This window comes from Vombatus ursinus, unplaced genomic scaffold (assembly GCF_900497805.2).
Source record: "Vombatus ursinus unplaced genomic scaffold, bare-nosed wombat genome assembly UNPS02010461.1, whole genome shotgun sequence".
NCBI lineage: Eukaryota > Metazoa > Chordata > Mammalia > Diprotodontia > Vombatidae > Vombatus > Vombatus ursinus.
In genome coordinates, this window is record NW_020950239.1 from 4,006,565 (window position 1) to 4,021,312 (window position 14,748).

A 14,748-nucleotide genomic window follows, 5' to 3' on the forward strand; every position below is an offset into this window, starting at 1 on the left:
GCCACGCCGCCCAACCCACATGGTCCCACACTTCCCTCCTCTCCTTCCTTTCTCCTTGGGGCGGGGAGGTGGGAGGGGGCGGGGAGGCGGGGCCTCAACCGCCTGTCGCGAGGAGGGGGCGGGGCACGAACTCGAGGTGCGTAGCGCCACGCGTCCCTCCTCTCTCTCTCCGGCTGCACCCCGCCCCTCCCGCCCGAGGAAACCTCCGCCCTCTGCGCACGCGCAGTGTCTCGCGCACGCGCAGTCTCTCCCGCCCGCCCTACCCCAGTACCCGGCTGGTTTGGCGCTTGCGCAGGTCAGAACCTCGGGGCTCTGGGCCGCTCCGGGAAGGGGGGGATGGGGGGAGCGCTACGGAAACGAGGACGTCGGGACCGTCGATTTCAGCCTGTCCTTGCCCCCATTTTACAGGCGGGGAAACCGAGGCCCGGGCGGGCCGAGTGACTTTAATGGCTCCGTCTGCCGGTCCCACGTGCGCGCATGAGTCATAGGGCCTCCCTTCCCACTGCCCCCAACGCCAGGTGTCCCAAAGCGGCAGGGAGGGCCCTGCTTCCTCGGGGTCACCCGGCTCTCCGCCCGCCACTCGCCAGGCTTTTGCGCCGGCGGTTTCTCGCCCGGGCGTGCCGTCCCTGCCGGCCGCCGCCTCAGCCGCGCCGGGGCGTAAGCCACTTGAGGGCGGGCCTGGCCCAGCCTGCGCGCCCCACAAGACGGCGGGCCTCCCCTTCCCGTCTGGAGACGGTGCTTCTGCACCCGCGCACCCGGACTGCGATGCGCACAGGCGGGGAGAAAGCCCCAGATCGCCCCACTGAGGCCCGCGGAAAGCCTCGTGGCTTCCGCGAGTGTGGACGATCGGGCTTCGAGAGGGTCCCGGCGCGGCTTCGGGGCGGGGGTTGGGGTGCGGGTTTCCACCCAGGCTGCGGTTAACGCGCCCCAGCGGCCCCGACCAAAAGCAAAAAGGCGCAGAGAGTGGCCCGGCCGGCGTTGGGTGTTCGGGCCGGCGGCTCCACGTGCCCGGCTCATCGCCGCTGCTTCCGCACCCTCTGTGCCAGCAAGAGAGGGTCCTCGGAAGACGTGGGGTGGCGCCTGTACCCCGACTCCGGCCGGAGGTGCCTGGAGTGCCACACCTACTGGGCGTCCGCCCTAGGGGCAAATAGTCCTGGCCCAAGTCTCCTGTCTCCCCCCTTTCTCGTCCCTTGTCTCTTGTCTCTGTCCCAGAGTTCCTCCCCAGAAGACCGCCTGCGCTGGGGAGTTGAGGTGGCTTGGCCAGAGCCCCTCCGAAAGTAGGACGTGGAGTAAGAAGACGAGGCCAGGCTCTTTTTCCTAGCCTGGTCCGTCCTCTGCCCTCACCTCCGCCCCTGATTTGGCTAACACAATATACCTCTCCATCGTTTTCCATGGCAGGTGGCAGGGGCCACCACGTACACCAATCTATCTGTCTTACGGTTTGATATGAGCGGTGCCAGGGGTGGGGAGCCCTGTGACATCTGTGCTAGGGAGGCAGGACGCCCTGGTCTCGCAGTGATCATCTCGGCCCCTCCTGCCTTCAAGTCCGGAACCAGTTCTCTGATTCTGGGACTTTTTATCTTTTCATTTCGCCCATTGTGAGCAACCTTCCACGCTTGAAGTTTGTTTTGCTTGTGGTTGTTACTTCCCTATAGCCCTGGCCATCTTTTGTCCTGGGGTGTTTTCGGTTGACTTTAATGTATTCCTTTATCTGGTTCAGAGAAGATGGAGGTTATGATATATCTGCTCCCACCTCACCGTTCTTCATGTTTGTGCAAGGTGTATGTTGTTCGTGTAAATCGAGTATGTCCACGTGGGTTATCTACATTTGGCTTGTGGAAAGGCATTATGATTAGGAATCTTGCCCACCCTTCTCTAAGGAACACTTTGATTCCTGCTTGGGAGAGAATAGGAGAAGGGGCCTTGAGGAGGCCTTTTCTGTTCTTTTAGAGAGGTGGGCTACCAAATTGTATCTGTCTGCCCTCCCCAGATCTTAGTGGTCTGAGGGCTGCGGCCCTGAGGAGTCATGCCCCTAAAAGGCATGATTTTTTTCAGGTTCAAAAGCAACAGACTGCTAGCTTCTCTAATCATTATCCCTGCAAGGAGGAGAGGTTAAGCTCAGCTTACACCCATAGACTTGACTCTTGACCAAATATTAGTTACCCAGAAGACCATCTCAAATACCGAATCGTGGATAAACCCATTTGTCCAAGTGAGGAGTGGACGGAGATTGGAGAAGTCAGACAAACTAGATAGATGAGAACGTTTTGTTGTTCATTTGTTCAGTTGTGTTCAGCTTTTTGTGACCCCATGGACCGTAGCCCACCAGGCCCTTCTGTCCTCCACTAACTGTCAAAGTCTGTCCAGGTTCATGTTCGTTGTTCCCTTTTCACTATCTATCCATCTTGTTCTCTGCTGAGAAAATACACAGCTTTGGGAAGGAGATATCGCGGGTCACCCAAGAGAGAGACCTTGATTTCACCCAAGGGGATATTCCCCAGATCTCTAGAGAGGCAAGCAGGAAATCAGGGACCTGTCGAGGAGACAGCTTTCTTCTACATGTTTGCCATCCTAAGTCTTTTCTTTCTCTCCAAAGGTCCGTCTTCAAGTCTGGAACCACTTGTTTCTTTCTTAAAGAAGTAATGTAGGAGAATAATTCTCTGTGTATACAGCATCTCCATGTGCACACAGACCTTTATAGCAGCTTTTTTCATGGTCAAAAAATGGAAGCTAAGGAAGTGCCCACTTATTGGGGAATGGCTAAATAAATTATAGCATATAGTATAATAGTATAGTCATGTAATATTATTGTACCATAAAAAGCAATGAAACGAACAATATGAGAGGAAATTGTGAAGACCTCTGTGATCTAATGCAGAGTGAAGTGAGTAAAAGTAGGACAGTTTATACAATGACAGAAATATTACAAAGAAAATCAACTTTGAAAGACATTAGAACTCTGATCAATGTAATGACAAATGACAGCGCCAGAGGACTGAAGATGGAGCATGTTACCCATCTCCTGCTATAAAGGTAACAGGCTTAAAATACAAACTGAAACATTTTTGGACATGGCCAATGTGGGAATTTGTTATGTTGAACTATGCACATTTGTTATGAGGGTTTTCTTTTTCTTTTTTATTGTTCAGTTGGGGGACAGGAGAGTGGGAGGGACAGAGAATACATTTGTGTAAAAATAGAAAGAAAAAATAAGAAAAAAGGTAACAGAAATTCAGAGGGAAACGCAAAGAAACAGCACAGCTTTGAAAGTAACATGTTGAAGTTAGATGCTTTTTTTTTTAAAAAAGCAGCTATGTGTAATAGCCATGGCTTTATATATAATCCTCCTTTTTTCTATTCTATTTTCCATGTATGTAAATGTTTCATCTTTTGGTAAAACAAACAAACAAAAAGAACAATATTTCCTCTTCTCCTGAATTTTCATGCCGACTCCACCCTTCCTGAAGGTGATTGGCATTGATTTCCTCATCACTCTCTACCCAATTAGGACTCAGGCAGGAGCAGACCAAATGCCTTAAGTCTTGGAATCTGGGTTATGCTGCTTCTCCTTACATATATCATTTATATGGTTTTAAGTTCCTTCCCTCACTTTTTCTTCATTTCTTCCCTATGTATTTCTTTTCCCCCCACCTTTGTATTTTCTTAAAACCAGAAAAACATAGCAAACCCATACCTAAACCATCTGTTTTATTTACTCCTCTTATTCTCAAAGACATTAGAATTCTAAAGGGATGTTTCTCTTTTCTTTTGGGGAATTTTATCAGCATTTAGTTCCTTCTAAGTACTCAAATTTACCTTTCTAGATTTCCCTTGCCTTCAGAGTTTTCATTTCAAAGTTTCTGCTTTGCTCTGGTCTTTTCATTAGGATTGTCTGAAAATCTTTTATGAAAAATCCATTTCCCCTCCCCCTTCTAGGATTATATACAGTTTTGCAGACTAAGTTTTTTTTTTCTGTTGCGGTTGTTGAAAGCATGTCTTTTGCCTTTTGCAAGATTTGGAGGTTTTCCCCTCTGGTTCAAATAGCTGTGGACAGTTTTCTTTTATGATTTCTTGAAATAATAATATCTTTTGTTTGTTTTGTTTCAGTCATGTTTTTCAGGGAGTCTGATTTTTTAGAATTATTTCTCCTTGACCCATCTTCCAAGACAGTTGTTTTTGGCACCTTATATTTCCTCTTTTATTTTTAATCTTTTTTATTTTGTTCTTATGTTTCTTTCTCTCTCATAGAATCATAGAGTTCTGTTGTCTCCATTCTATGTTTCAGGAAATCCATTGCTCTCTGTAATTTTCCACTTTTTACTCTAAGCTATTAATTCTCTTTCATGTTTTCTTCCCAAACTCTCAATTAATTTCTAATTAATTTTTAACTTGTTTTTGTTTTGTTTGTTAACTTTATTTTAACTTGTTTCACTTTTTCTCACCTTTCTTATAGTCCTTACGATCAAACCTCTTTTTCTTTTTTTTTTCTGTCTGAGGCTCTGCTTGCAGTTGTTAATGGGGTTACTGTCTTCTGGAATTTTGTCTCCATTCTCCCTTTTCCCATTTTTCTTTTCTCATGTTTAGAGTCACTTTCTGTTTGCTCATATTTTGCTTAAGTTTTTCATTAGGTTTTTGTGTTCCAGCCAGTCTCTTCTAGCACTTTTGGATGGGTTAGGTAAAGGCAACTAGGCGGTTTGAGGGATGGAATGCTGGGACTGAAATCTGGAAGACCTGAGTTCCAACAATTACTAACTGTGACCCTGGGCAACTCACTTGTCTGCCTCAGTTTCCTCTGCTCTAAGATGGGGGTAATAATAGCACCTACCTCCCTGGATTACTGTGAGGATCAAATGTGATAAATATTTGTAAGCGTTTAGCACAGTGCCTGGCACACAGTAGATGTTTAATAAATGCTTTACTTTGCTTCCTTCTGTATTCTGGATGCGTCTGCTGGAGATCTGGATGGGCTGTTTTTAGGTATCTCCCTCTGTCCATGATTCCTATCTGTTTCCTGGTCATCCGTACCAGCTTCAGGCCTCAGCTGGTATCTTTCTTTCTGTCTTTGAATGATTCTCACAGTTGGTTCTGTGCCCTGATGTAGTCCTGACAGGCCCCCCATGGCAAGTTGAAGATCGAATTGTTCTCAGACCTCCTGCATGGCCCTTCTAGCTCTGGCACCCAGCCTTGGACATCTCCGTCTTCTGCTGAGGTTCACGGTGCTTGCAAGAGGTCACATTGAGGCACACCGTCTCCTTGTGCAGTCACCCTTGGGGACTGCTAGTGTAGTCACCGGCAGATCCGGCCGGGATCTGGCTTCAGGCTTCTGATCACTGGAGTTACTCTGGCTTGTGAATTCGTTGTTCTGAGCTCTGGCTGCCTCAGGTTAATTTGTAGCTGTCTGCCCCACCTCCCTACCTCTGCTGGCTTCCACCTGGGTGGCTGGAGTTCACAAGACATCCCTCCTTTGGCCTCCATTGCTTCTGAGTTTTCCTGAGCCAACTTTAGCTTCTCTGGTTCAATCCCGCTGTCAACTTCCATCCTTTCCTAGCCATATTTTTTGTGCAGTTCCAGACTGGATGGAGGAGCTTGCCTCTGAGTCTTTGCTAATTTATTTATTATTGACCTTTCTTTATACCTGGACTCTTTTCTGTGGCTGTTTGTGGTATTTCTGCTATGACTCAGAAGCTCTGGATTTTGGCTTTGATATTACTGTGTGTTTTCAGTTTGCAGCTTCTCTCAGGAGGTGACCAGTTGATCTTTTCCATTTTCACTTTGCGTTTTGATTCCAGTAGATCTGGGCAGTTTTCTTTTATGACTCATGGAAACATGCTCTTCTGGTTTATGTTTCGTGATTTCCAGGATATCTGATGATTATTCAATTACTCCTCTTCAACCTCTTTTCCAAATCAGTTGTTTTTGATAGTATATGCCTTTTGCCTGCTTGTAATGTTTCACTCTTTTGACTTTGTTCTCATATTTCTTCTTGTTCCGTGGAATCAAGAAGTTCAGTTTGACCCATTCTTTTTCTTTGTTCTAAGCTATTTAGTTACTATTCCATTTTTTCCTCAGTAGTTCTAATTAATTTTTATTTGTTGTTTAATTTCTTCCATCCATTTTTGGAGTCCTTGTGACAGATTCTCTGAGGGCCTCCTTATTCCTAACGATGGGGTTACTCTCTTCTGGGTTTATCTCTTGGGCTGTCTTAATCCATAATGCTTCCCCATCGTAGTTGGCATCTTCTTTGCTTTATTCATATCTCCAGCCTCGGATCCTGGATTGGGCTTTGTGCCAGGGTCCTGTTCTCCCTGATAGCGCTGGCAGGCCATCTTTGGTCAAGTTCACTCCTTATTCTGAATGCTGCTCCCATTCCAATTCTGGATGGACCCATTTCCTGACCTCTATCACAGTCCCTGGCTTTTGTCTCTGCCTCCTGGTGGCCCCATGCCAGTGCTGGCCTCTGCTCTCCTTTTTGCATCATCCCGATCCAGGAGTTGGTTCCACCCTCTTGCCATGGCCCGACAGGCCCCAACTCGATGTTGAAGATCAAGCTGGTCTTGTGCTTTCTGGAGATGCCCCCACCCCCCAGTCCCCACCGCAACCCTGGTATGCAATCCTGGGCTGTCTCTGTTTCTCGCTCTGCTTCCTTCAGGAGGGCTGGCTTCAGGTAACCCACTGTTACCACAAAGCTGGCCTGCCTCTCTGTCTTTAGCTTTGACCCCACCCCCCCTCCACTGCTCTCTCTTGGGGAGCCACAGTGCATTTTTGCCCTGCCTGCCTGGGTTTCTCTGTGCAGTAATCTACTGGGGGCTGACTCTGTTCCCCACAGCTCTGATAAGCCAGGGCCACGACTTCACTGGCTTCAGGCCCCGTTGACCAGAGCTTGTCCTGGCTTCTGTCTTCTGGAGCTGCCTGCTTTGAGCTTCCGCAAGCATCTGGCCGTCTTGTGCATTTCTGGACTGAATAGAGATGCATACCTGTTTCTCCTTCATCTTCTTGATCACCATGTCATCTGCTGCCCTGTTAGGTCTTTGCTGAAGTGTTTGGAGAGCTGGGCTTCTCTAGGACCTTGAATATGGTTATCTTAACCAGAAGTCCATCTTGATGTCTAGTTAAACTTAGACAATTCTGGGACTTGAGATATTTAGAGTAGAGTTTTGTAACCTGGGGTTAAGATTTCAGAAGGTCTTTGAACTTGCTTGGGGAAAAAAAATTACATTTTTATTTTCACTAACCTCCAATTGAAATTTAACATTTCCTTTATTAGTGAATTAAAAAATAGCAACATTATTTTGAGGAGTCCATAGGCTCCTCTGATAACCAAAGGGGTTTGTGACCTTAACAAAAAAGGTTAGGGACCTGGGATTTAGACAGATGAGCAAATATTTATAGGAGAACAGATTTCCTCAGTTTGTTTAAGAAATGATGTATAATAAAACCATGGGGTGAGATGGGGGGCTTATAGCTAATTGATTAGAGTTGCAAAATTTGTAATTGAAGAGGAAAATCAGAATATGCCCCTTAATTGCCTCTGAATCTGGGATAATAATGGATAAGGTAATAAATCAAATAAAGTGTGGTGGGGATTTCATGTGCTTGTTGACTAGTCCGTGCAGCTGATACCCCTGAGGGCTGTACATGAGGGTCATTGATCCTGAACTCTTTCTCTGTCTCTGTTTTTCTCTTTCTCTCTCTCTCTGTACGTATACGTACATAAACACACACACATGTTTATATAGAGTTAGCAGGGACAGAATCATCTAATTTAGCTTCCTTATTTTATAGATTAGGGAGCTGAGGTTCAGAGTAGTAAAGTGTCTTGCTGAGGATGACATAAATAGTATGTCACAGAGCCAAGATTTAAACTTGGTTCTTCTAGTACCATTAGTCAGAAATTATGGGATTGAGTTAACATTCTGTGTTTGTATCTGAACTGTTCCATGAATTATTTTGGGGGAAAAAATTCTGCCCTCTGGCCATAAACAATTTAATGAATCCTTAAAATAGGATTTGAAAGTGAGGACCTTCATCCCTGACATTGTACCATGGGCTCGGTTACTTCCAGAGTCAGATTTGGTGTTTTCTGATTTTCACAGATTTTCCTCTGAGGCAGCGGGTCCCAGGAGCATGTGGGAGAGCTCTGTGGAGTTTTCTATGATTCAGGAGAACCTGATATTTTCGAACTGCGTTTGGATAATGTAGGGAAGGCCTACATTCACCTAACTGTGAATCTTGATGTTTTCCCACTTTCTTGTCACATCTCCTATTACAGAGGAGGACACTGAGACCCAGAGGCGTTACGTAACTTACCTGACAACAGGCAGTAAGTGGCAGCGGGTATACTGCCAACTCTGGTGTTCTTTTCATGGTTCCATGACTTCTAGGGATGCTCAGCAAAGACTGAGTTGGATTAATAGTCCAGTTTCCAACCTCTAGGTAGATGAATGACCAAACTATTTTAAATGAGATTTCCCCCTCATTCTTTGTGAAATAAAACCATTTCTAACAGCTTCACAAAAGGACAAGTCTCAAAATTTCTTTCTGTCTTTATCTGTCTGCCTCCCTCCTGCCCCTTTCTCATTTGTAACTGCCTTTTATCTTGTAGTACCATTGACTTCTTTGCTGTTCTTTGCACAAGGCCTCCATCTCCCAACTCTAGACATTTATTCACTCCCTCCTCATCTCTGGCTTCTGGCTTCCTACAAGGACGAGCTAAACCACCACCTTCTAAGGAGTCCCTTCCCGATCCCCCTCGATGCTAGTGCCTTCCCTTGGTGATGCTGTCCAGGCTATAGCTTCTTTGCACCAGCTTGTTTGCTGGGTTATCTCCTCTATTATATAGACTGTGAGCTTCGTGAAGGCAGGAGTTGTTATTTCACTTTCTTTATATCCATAGTCCCTAGCATGGTTTCTGACACATAATAGGCACTTAATAAATTCTTCTTGACTTGATTTATTGGAAAAAAAAAAAACAGACCATCCTCACACAGGTACAAAAATTAGCATTCTGGTAACTTTACTGAATGGACAGTTAGATCACACAGTGGATAGAGTGCTGGGTCTGGAGTCAGGAAGACTCATCTTCATGAGTTCAGATCCGCTCAGATACTTGCTAGCTGTGTGACCCTGGGCAAGTCACTTAACCTTTGCCTGCCTCAGTTTCCTCATGTGTAAAATGAGCTGGAGAAGAAATGGAAAACTGCTTCATTATGTTTGCCAAGAAAACATGACATGCCTGAAAACCAATCAAACAACAACAATAACAAACTTTACTGAAACTATGGCGTAGGTTCAAGTAGGACCATGTGACACTAGTTGGGAATTGGGTGTAGTGGGAAGGTTGCAGTGTATATTGTAAAGAAATGGAAGATCGGATGACTTTCAGAAATGTTGGGAGGATTCATTCTGAGTCTTTGGTCGTGGAATAAAACAACGAGGAGATAACTTTAAGAGACTGATCACAGATTCAGGTCCCTTCCAGATCATTTATTCTAACCTCCTCCTATTACAGAGGAGGACACTGAGACCCAGAGGCGTTACGTAACTTACCTGACAACAGGCAGTAAGTGGCAGCGGGTATACTGCCAACTCTGGTGTTCTTTTCATGGTTCCATGACTTCCAGGGATGCTCAACAAAGATTGAGTTGAATTAATAGTCCGGTTTCCAACCTCCGGGTGGATGAATGAACAAACCAACAAGCAGAACAGCTTTTTTATTTAATGGTACAATCGGGAGCATCTTACTCCACCCCACTCCTTCCTGTCTCTGCCCCTGCTTTAACCAATTTTGGGACTGATAGCTGATTGGATTGATTGTAGACTGCTTGGAGCTCAGGACATGTTCATGGATTAGGGAATTAAATGGCAGAAAGGTTCCCAGGTAGGGCATCAGCTAGTAATTTCTGTGCCCAGGGAAGTGGCACAAAGTATGTAGGTGGTGTATTAGGTGGGAAAGACTCTGGGACTCCGCAAAGTGGGATACTGCTGGGAAGAATGAGCTCACCTATAGAATACCTACTAGGGGTGGAGAGAGAGAGGAGTAGAGGAAGTAGCTCTGGGAACTCCTTATTTTCATTAATTCTTGCCAACTAGATGTGGAGGTCAGGTGTTTCTTTGCTGCTGGAGGATTGTAAGACCAAGATTAAATACAATGATATATCTTTGTTTCAAGGAAAGAAGAAACATACTTTTCATCCTCTTGTTGGAAGAGTGGTGGTAAACAATGTATATGGGATACTACATCCCACATCAGACACAGTCTCTGTGTGAACTGGTTTTGCTTAATAGTTTTTCTTTGTTATAGATGATGGTTCAATGGGTGGGGATGTTTATTGGGAAGTGATTGTAGTGTAAAAATGCAAAGTGAGTCAATTAAGATACAAATATGAAAGCTGATTGCTGTTATTAGATGTGTTATGGGACTAGTGATTGGAAGAGTCTGGAATTTTTTTTGGAGATTTCTAAGCATTCTACTAGTGAGCGTTCTGATTCATCTTCTATTCATTGTACCCCTGTGGCTAACCCACCATGAGTTACTCTGATCATCCCTGTATTACCTAATCACCAGCTTACTAGGAGTAAACTCCCTGGCTTCCACTTCTATTCTCTCATTCTTGTCTTCTTCCACCCCTCCCTTCCGCTGTGCCCTCTGGAATTCCCACTCTATAATAAATAAACTTCCATTCATTCTGGACCTTTTCTTCTTATATTCCTTCCATCTTGTTGCATACTCTGAGACCTGGATTCTCCCAGGTGACTCCAGGGTGATATCCCTGGATGTCTTCTCCATTCCCTCCAACCTGCTGGTCCTTGAGGGACAGTAAGATTCTTTATTGCTCTCTCCTGCCACTTTCAGACTCTGCCTTTGCTGCAGGGACTCAGTCAGTGATCTCTCCTGCTTTGAAGTTCTCTCAGTTAAATGTTTTTCTGGCACAGATCCCATTGGCTCTGGTCTACTACTGACTCCCAGAGCCCCAGATTCACAGCCTTCCTGTCTTCCACAACTCCTCCCCTCGTACTGGGTGACTTCGGCATTCATGTTGACGCTCATTCTAAATCTTGAATCCCCCCAGTTCCTCAGTCTTCTCACACCCCGTGATCTATTCCTTTACTGTACCTATACTTTAAGTTTTTTTTTAAAAGCCAAGTTTTACTATATTCTGTCAACTCATAGCTATGGTATTACATCTCTCCTCCCTTTTCCAGCCAAACTCCTAGGGGGAAATGACCCCATGTAACTGTCGACATTTGTGACTTCCATTTTCTTTTCAATTATTTCTCAGCCCTTTGCAAGCAATCTGGCTTTCAACCTCACCTCGAAACTAAAGTGCCCTCCCTGAAGTCACCAGCCACCTCTCAGCAGCTGCTTCCAGTTGCCTTTTCTCAGTTCTACTTTTTCCGAACCTCTCTGCTTCATTCGACACTGTTGATCATCTACTCTTGTTGCAGTTTCTTCTCTATGAGTTTTCATGATAGTCATATATTGTGGTTCTCCTCCTACCTGCCTACCAGTCCTCCTCAGTCCTCTTTGCTGTCTTCTCATACATATGGTGTTGTGTTCACCAAGGTTCTGTCCTGGGACTTTTGCTCATTCCCTCTTGGTGACCTCCATAGGTTTAAAGTAGAAACAGAAAGACTTTTAATGATGTGTGCGGGCCTCCAAGCTATGAACATTCATGGGAACCAAACTCATACTTTTTAAAAATTTAAATTTGGTTGTATTTTTATTTAATAAGCATTTATTTTTGTTCCCTCTTTCCTCATCTTCCCATTGGAAAAAGAAAGAAAAGCAAAATCTTTTTAAACAAATATACATCATCAAGCAAAACTAATTCCCACATTGGCCGTGTCTGAAAAAATATATGTATAATATTCAGCATCTTGTATCTGTCAACCTTGAGTTGGGAGATGGGTAGTATGCATCATCATTGAACCTCTAGAATCGTGACTACCCATTGCATTAATTAGAGTTCTTAAGGCTTTAAATTTTTTCCTTTACAATGTTGTTATTATTGTGTAAATTGTTCTCCTGATTCTGCTCACTTTACTCTGCATCAGTTCATATAAGTCTTCTCAGATTTCTTCAGAACCTTTCCATTTATAATTTCTTAAGTTACAATGGTATTCTATCATGTCCACGTACAATAATTTGTTCAGCCATTTCCCCATTGATGAGTACCCCATTAGTGTGCAGCTCTTTGCTACTATGGGTCTTTCCCTTCACTCCCCCCAAATAACAACTTCAATTCCCTGAATTCTGATATCTCTGCTAACAAAAGATTTTAAAATGCATTCACACTATAGTGTGACTGGCTGAAAGCATAATATATTCCCTCCCTGCTAGGTAATTGAATTTTCCAGAAATGGACCATCACAGTAAGAATTTCAGGTAGCTGGGGAGGTTAGAGAAGGAAATAGTTTATGTATGGGAAGGGAGCCTTCCTGGGACCTTTTCAGTACCTCTTCTTCTGCTAAGGTTAACCCCATTGGTCCTGGAGACATTCTGCTCTTGGGTGATTTTCAGTAGAATGTTGTTCTTAGATAAGAGGACCAGAGCTAGCCCGTGCTTAGTCTTCTGTCTAACCCTCTTCTTCTATAATACTGGTGGAAAGAGTAGCTGGATTAGGCGGTCAGAGAAGGGTCCTGACTTTGCCACTGGTTTTACCCATGACTTTGGGCAAGTCCCTTTCATGCTCTGGGCCTCAGTTTCCTTATCTTGTAAAATAAGGGGGTTGGCCTTAGAGGATTCCTAAGGTCCCTTCCACCCGTATCATTCAGACACTCTGTGATTCTTATCTCCAGGAGGGCAGACCAGGGCGAGTTGGAAGGTGGCAAAATGCTAGGGCACAGCCAGCCTGGCAGGGGAAGGGCACACTGAGCTGTAGCTCCCCAGGTCAAGGCGCCAGGAGCTTGGCTCTGCACACTATTGACCCGTCATCTCAATGGCTGTCAGAGACTTTGGCCCCTCACATTATCATGGGGTGTAAAGGTGAGCATTCAGTTGGCTTTATCAAGGCTCAAGGGGCCAAAAAACCAAAACGTTTTCCATTTGTCATGTTATTTGATGATTAAAGAGTTAATTCTTAGTGGTTTAGCTGGTGCGGGGCCAATATTGATATGCTTTATGGTATAGTGGGTAGTTCAGTGAATCAGGAGTCAGAAAGTCCTAGGTGTGAATCCTGCCTCTGACACTTACAAGTCACTAGCCTCCCTGTCTTCATCTGTGAAATGGGGATAGTATTAGCATCTACTACTACATCTATTGCTGTGAGAATCAAACCTTAAAGTGCTGTATAAATCTGAGCATTTATTATAAATGACCTTAAAAGTTTGCAAAGCATTTTGCATGTTGTTGTAAAATTTACATTTGATTCTCAGAACAGTGATGTGTGGTAGTTATTACAGACATTATTATTCTCATTTTATTGATCATAGATCAGGGGCTAGAAGGGGCCTCAGACCCCCTAGTCTGGCTCCTCCATTTTATTTTATTGTAACTCTTGGCTCAAAACTCAGTTGCGTAAGATTCTTCTTATTGGTGGAGATTAATTGCTCAGTCCTTCATACCTGTGTGAGGGACTGTGTGGTAGAGAGTTTGAGAAATGAGAAAGCTTGATCTTCTAGTTTCCGGCTTTGAGAGAAAAGACACATGGTTCCAACTTCTAGGGGAAGGGAGTCCCATAAAAGGAGCGGCTCGGGGAAGAAGCCAGCATGTTGGAGGAGTTGGTACCTTGATCATGGCCGTATCCCCAGACTTAAGAGTCTTTGGGGACTTTCCCCTTGAGGTGAGATCTTGGATTCTCTCTTTTGATTGAGCTGTCTTACTCCCAGTGAGAGAGCTCATTCACTCTATGTATTTTTTGGTATATTCTCATTTGTACATCTTTTCTGATTTTGTTTGCTGCCAGCCTGGGTAAGTTTTTGTTTTTTGCTGTTTCTAGGTGTGGTCTTTGTAGAACTGGCATTTGGTGGGAAGGGAGTCAAGCCTTGGAAATAGATCTTGAGCACTTCTTCCCTGTTAAGGGATATGGAACATGAATACAGCCTGAACCTAGAAATTATTTCCCCTAGCATAACAATATTTAGGGGGGCAGATAGGTGTAATTCTAGCCAGGTACCCTACCTCTCTTGAGGAGAGCAGAGTGAGTGACCGGCCTCTGGCCCCAGTCTCCTGCTTCCTTCCCATCCTGGCAAGAATCAGTTTCCCTTGAAAAAGGGTGAGTGGAGGAGACTTTAGATGCATCTATTCACTCCTCCCTTGTGAGCTACATCTAGACAGACCCATATGAGCACATGTAACCTATATCAGCCACAAAGTGTGCACACACACACACACACACACACACGGACACACACACACACACCCCCCTTTTTTATTCAGAATTTTTTCTGAACTTAACAAATATCAAATAAAATGAGCATTTCCGTTTACAAAGTAGAGCAAAAAAAGAGGATTATACATGGAACTGCAAACTACGTCAGGAGATGGGTACCATCATTGGTCCTTGGGAGTTATGAGTCATTGCACTGATCAGATTTCTCAAGTCCTTCAAAGTTATTTTTCTTCATAGTCTAAATCATTAATTGTATAAATTGTTCTTCTGTTTCTACTCACTTTACATGAGTTCATTCAAGTCTTCTCAGTTTCCCCTAAAACCATTTCTTTGATTATTTCTTATGACATAGTAATATTTCATTATATTCATATATCATAATTTGTTCAGTCATTTCTTAATTGATGAATACCCCCTT

At 44.5% G+C, this 14,748-nt stretch overlaps 1 long non-coding RNA gene across 2 annotated transcripts in view; it reads left to right on the forward strand.

The window, feature by feature from the left end:
* Nucleotides 1–258: 258 nt before the first annotated feature.
* LOC114037595 overlaps nucleotides 259–14,748 on the forward strand; it is a 139,717-nt gene continuing 125,227 nt past the window's right edge. Inside the window, exon 1 of one of the 2 annotated variants that reach the window (XR_003568466.1) lies at nucleotides 259–295. This is a non-coding gene — a long non-coding RNA (uncharacterized LOC114037595). Of the gene's footprint in view, nucleotides 296–13,608; nucleotides 13,782–14,748 lie in introns of those variants that run through there. The other variant, XR_003568467.1, reaches the window with a different exon arrangement.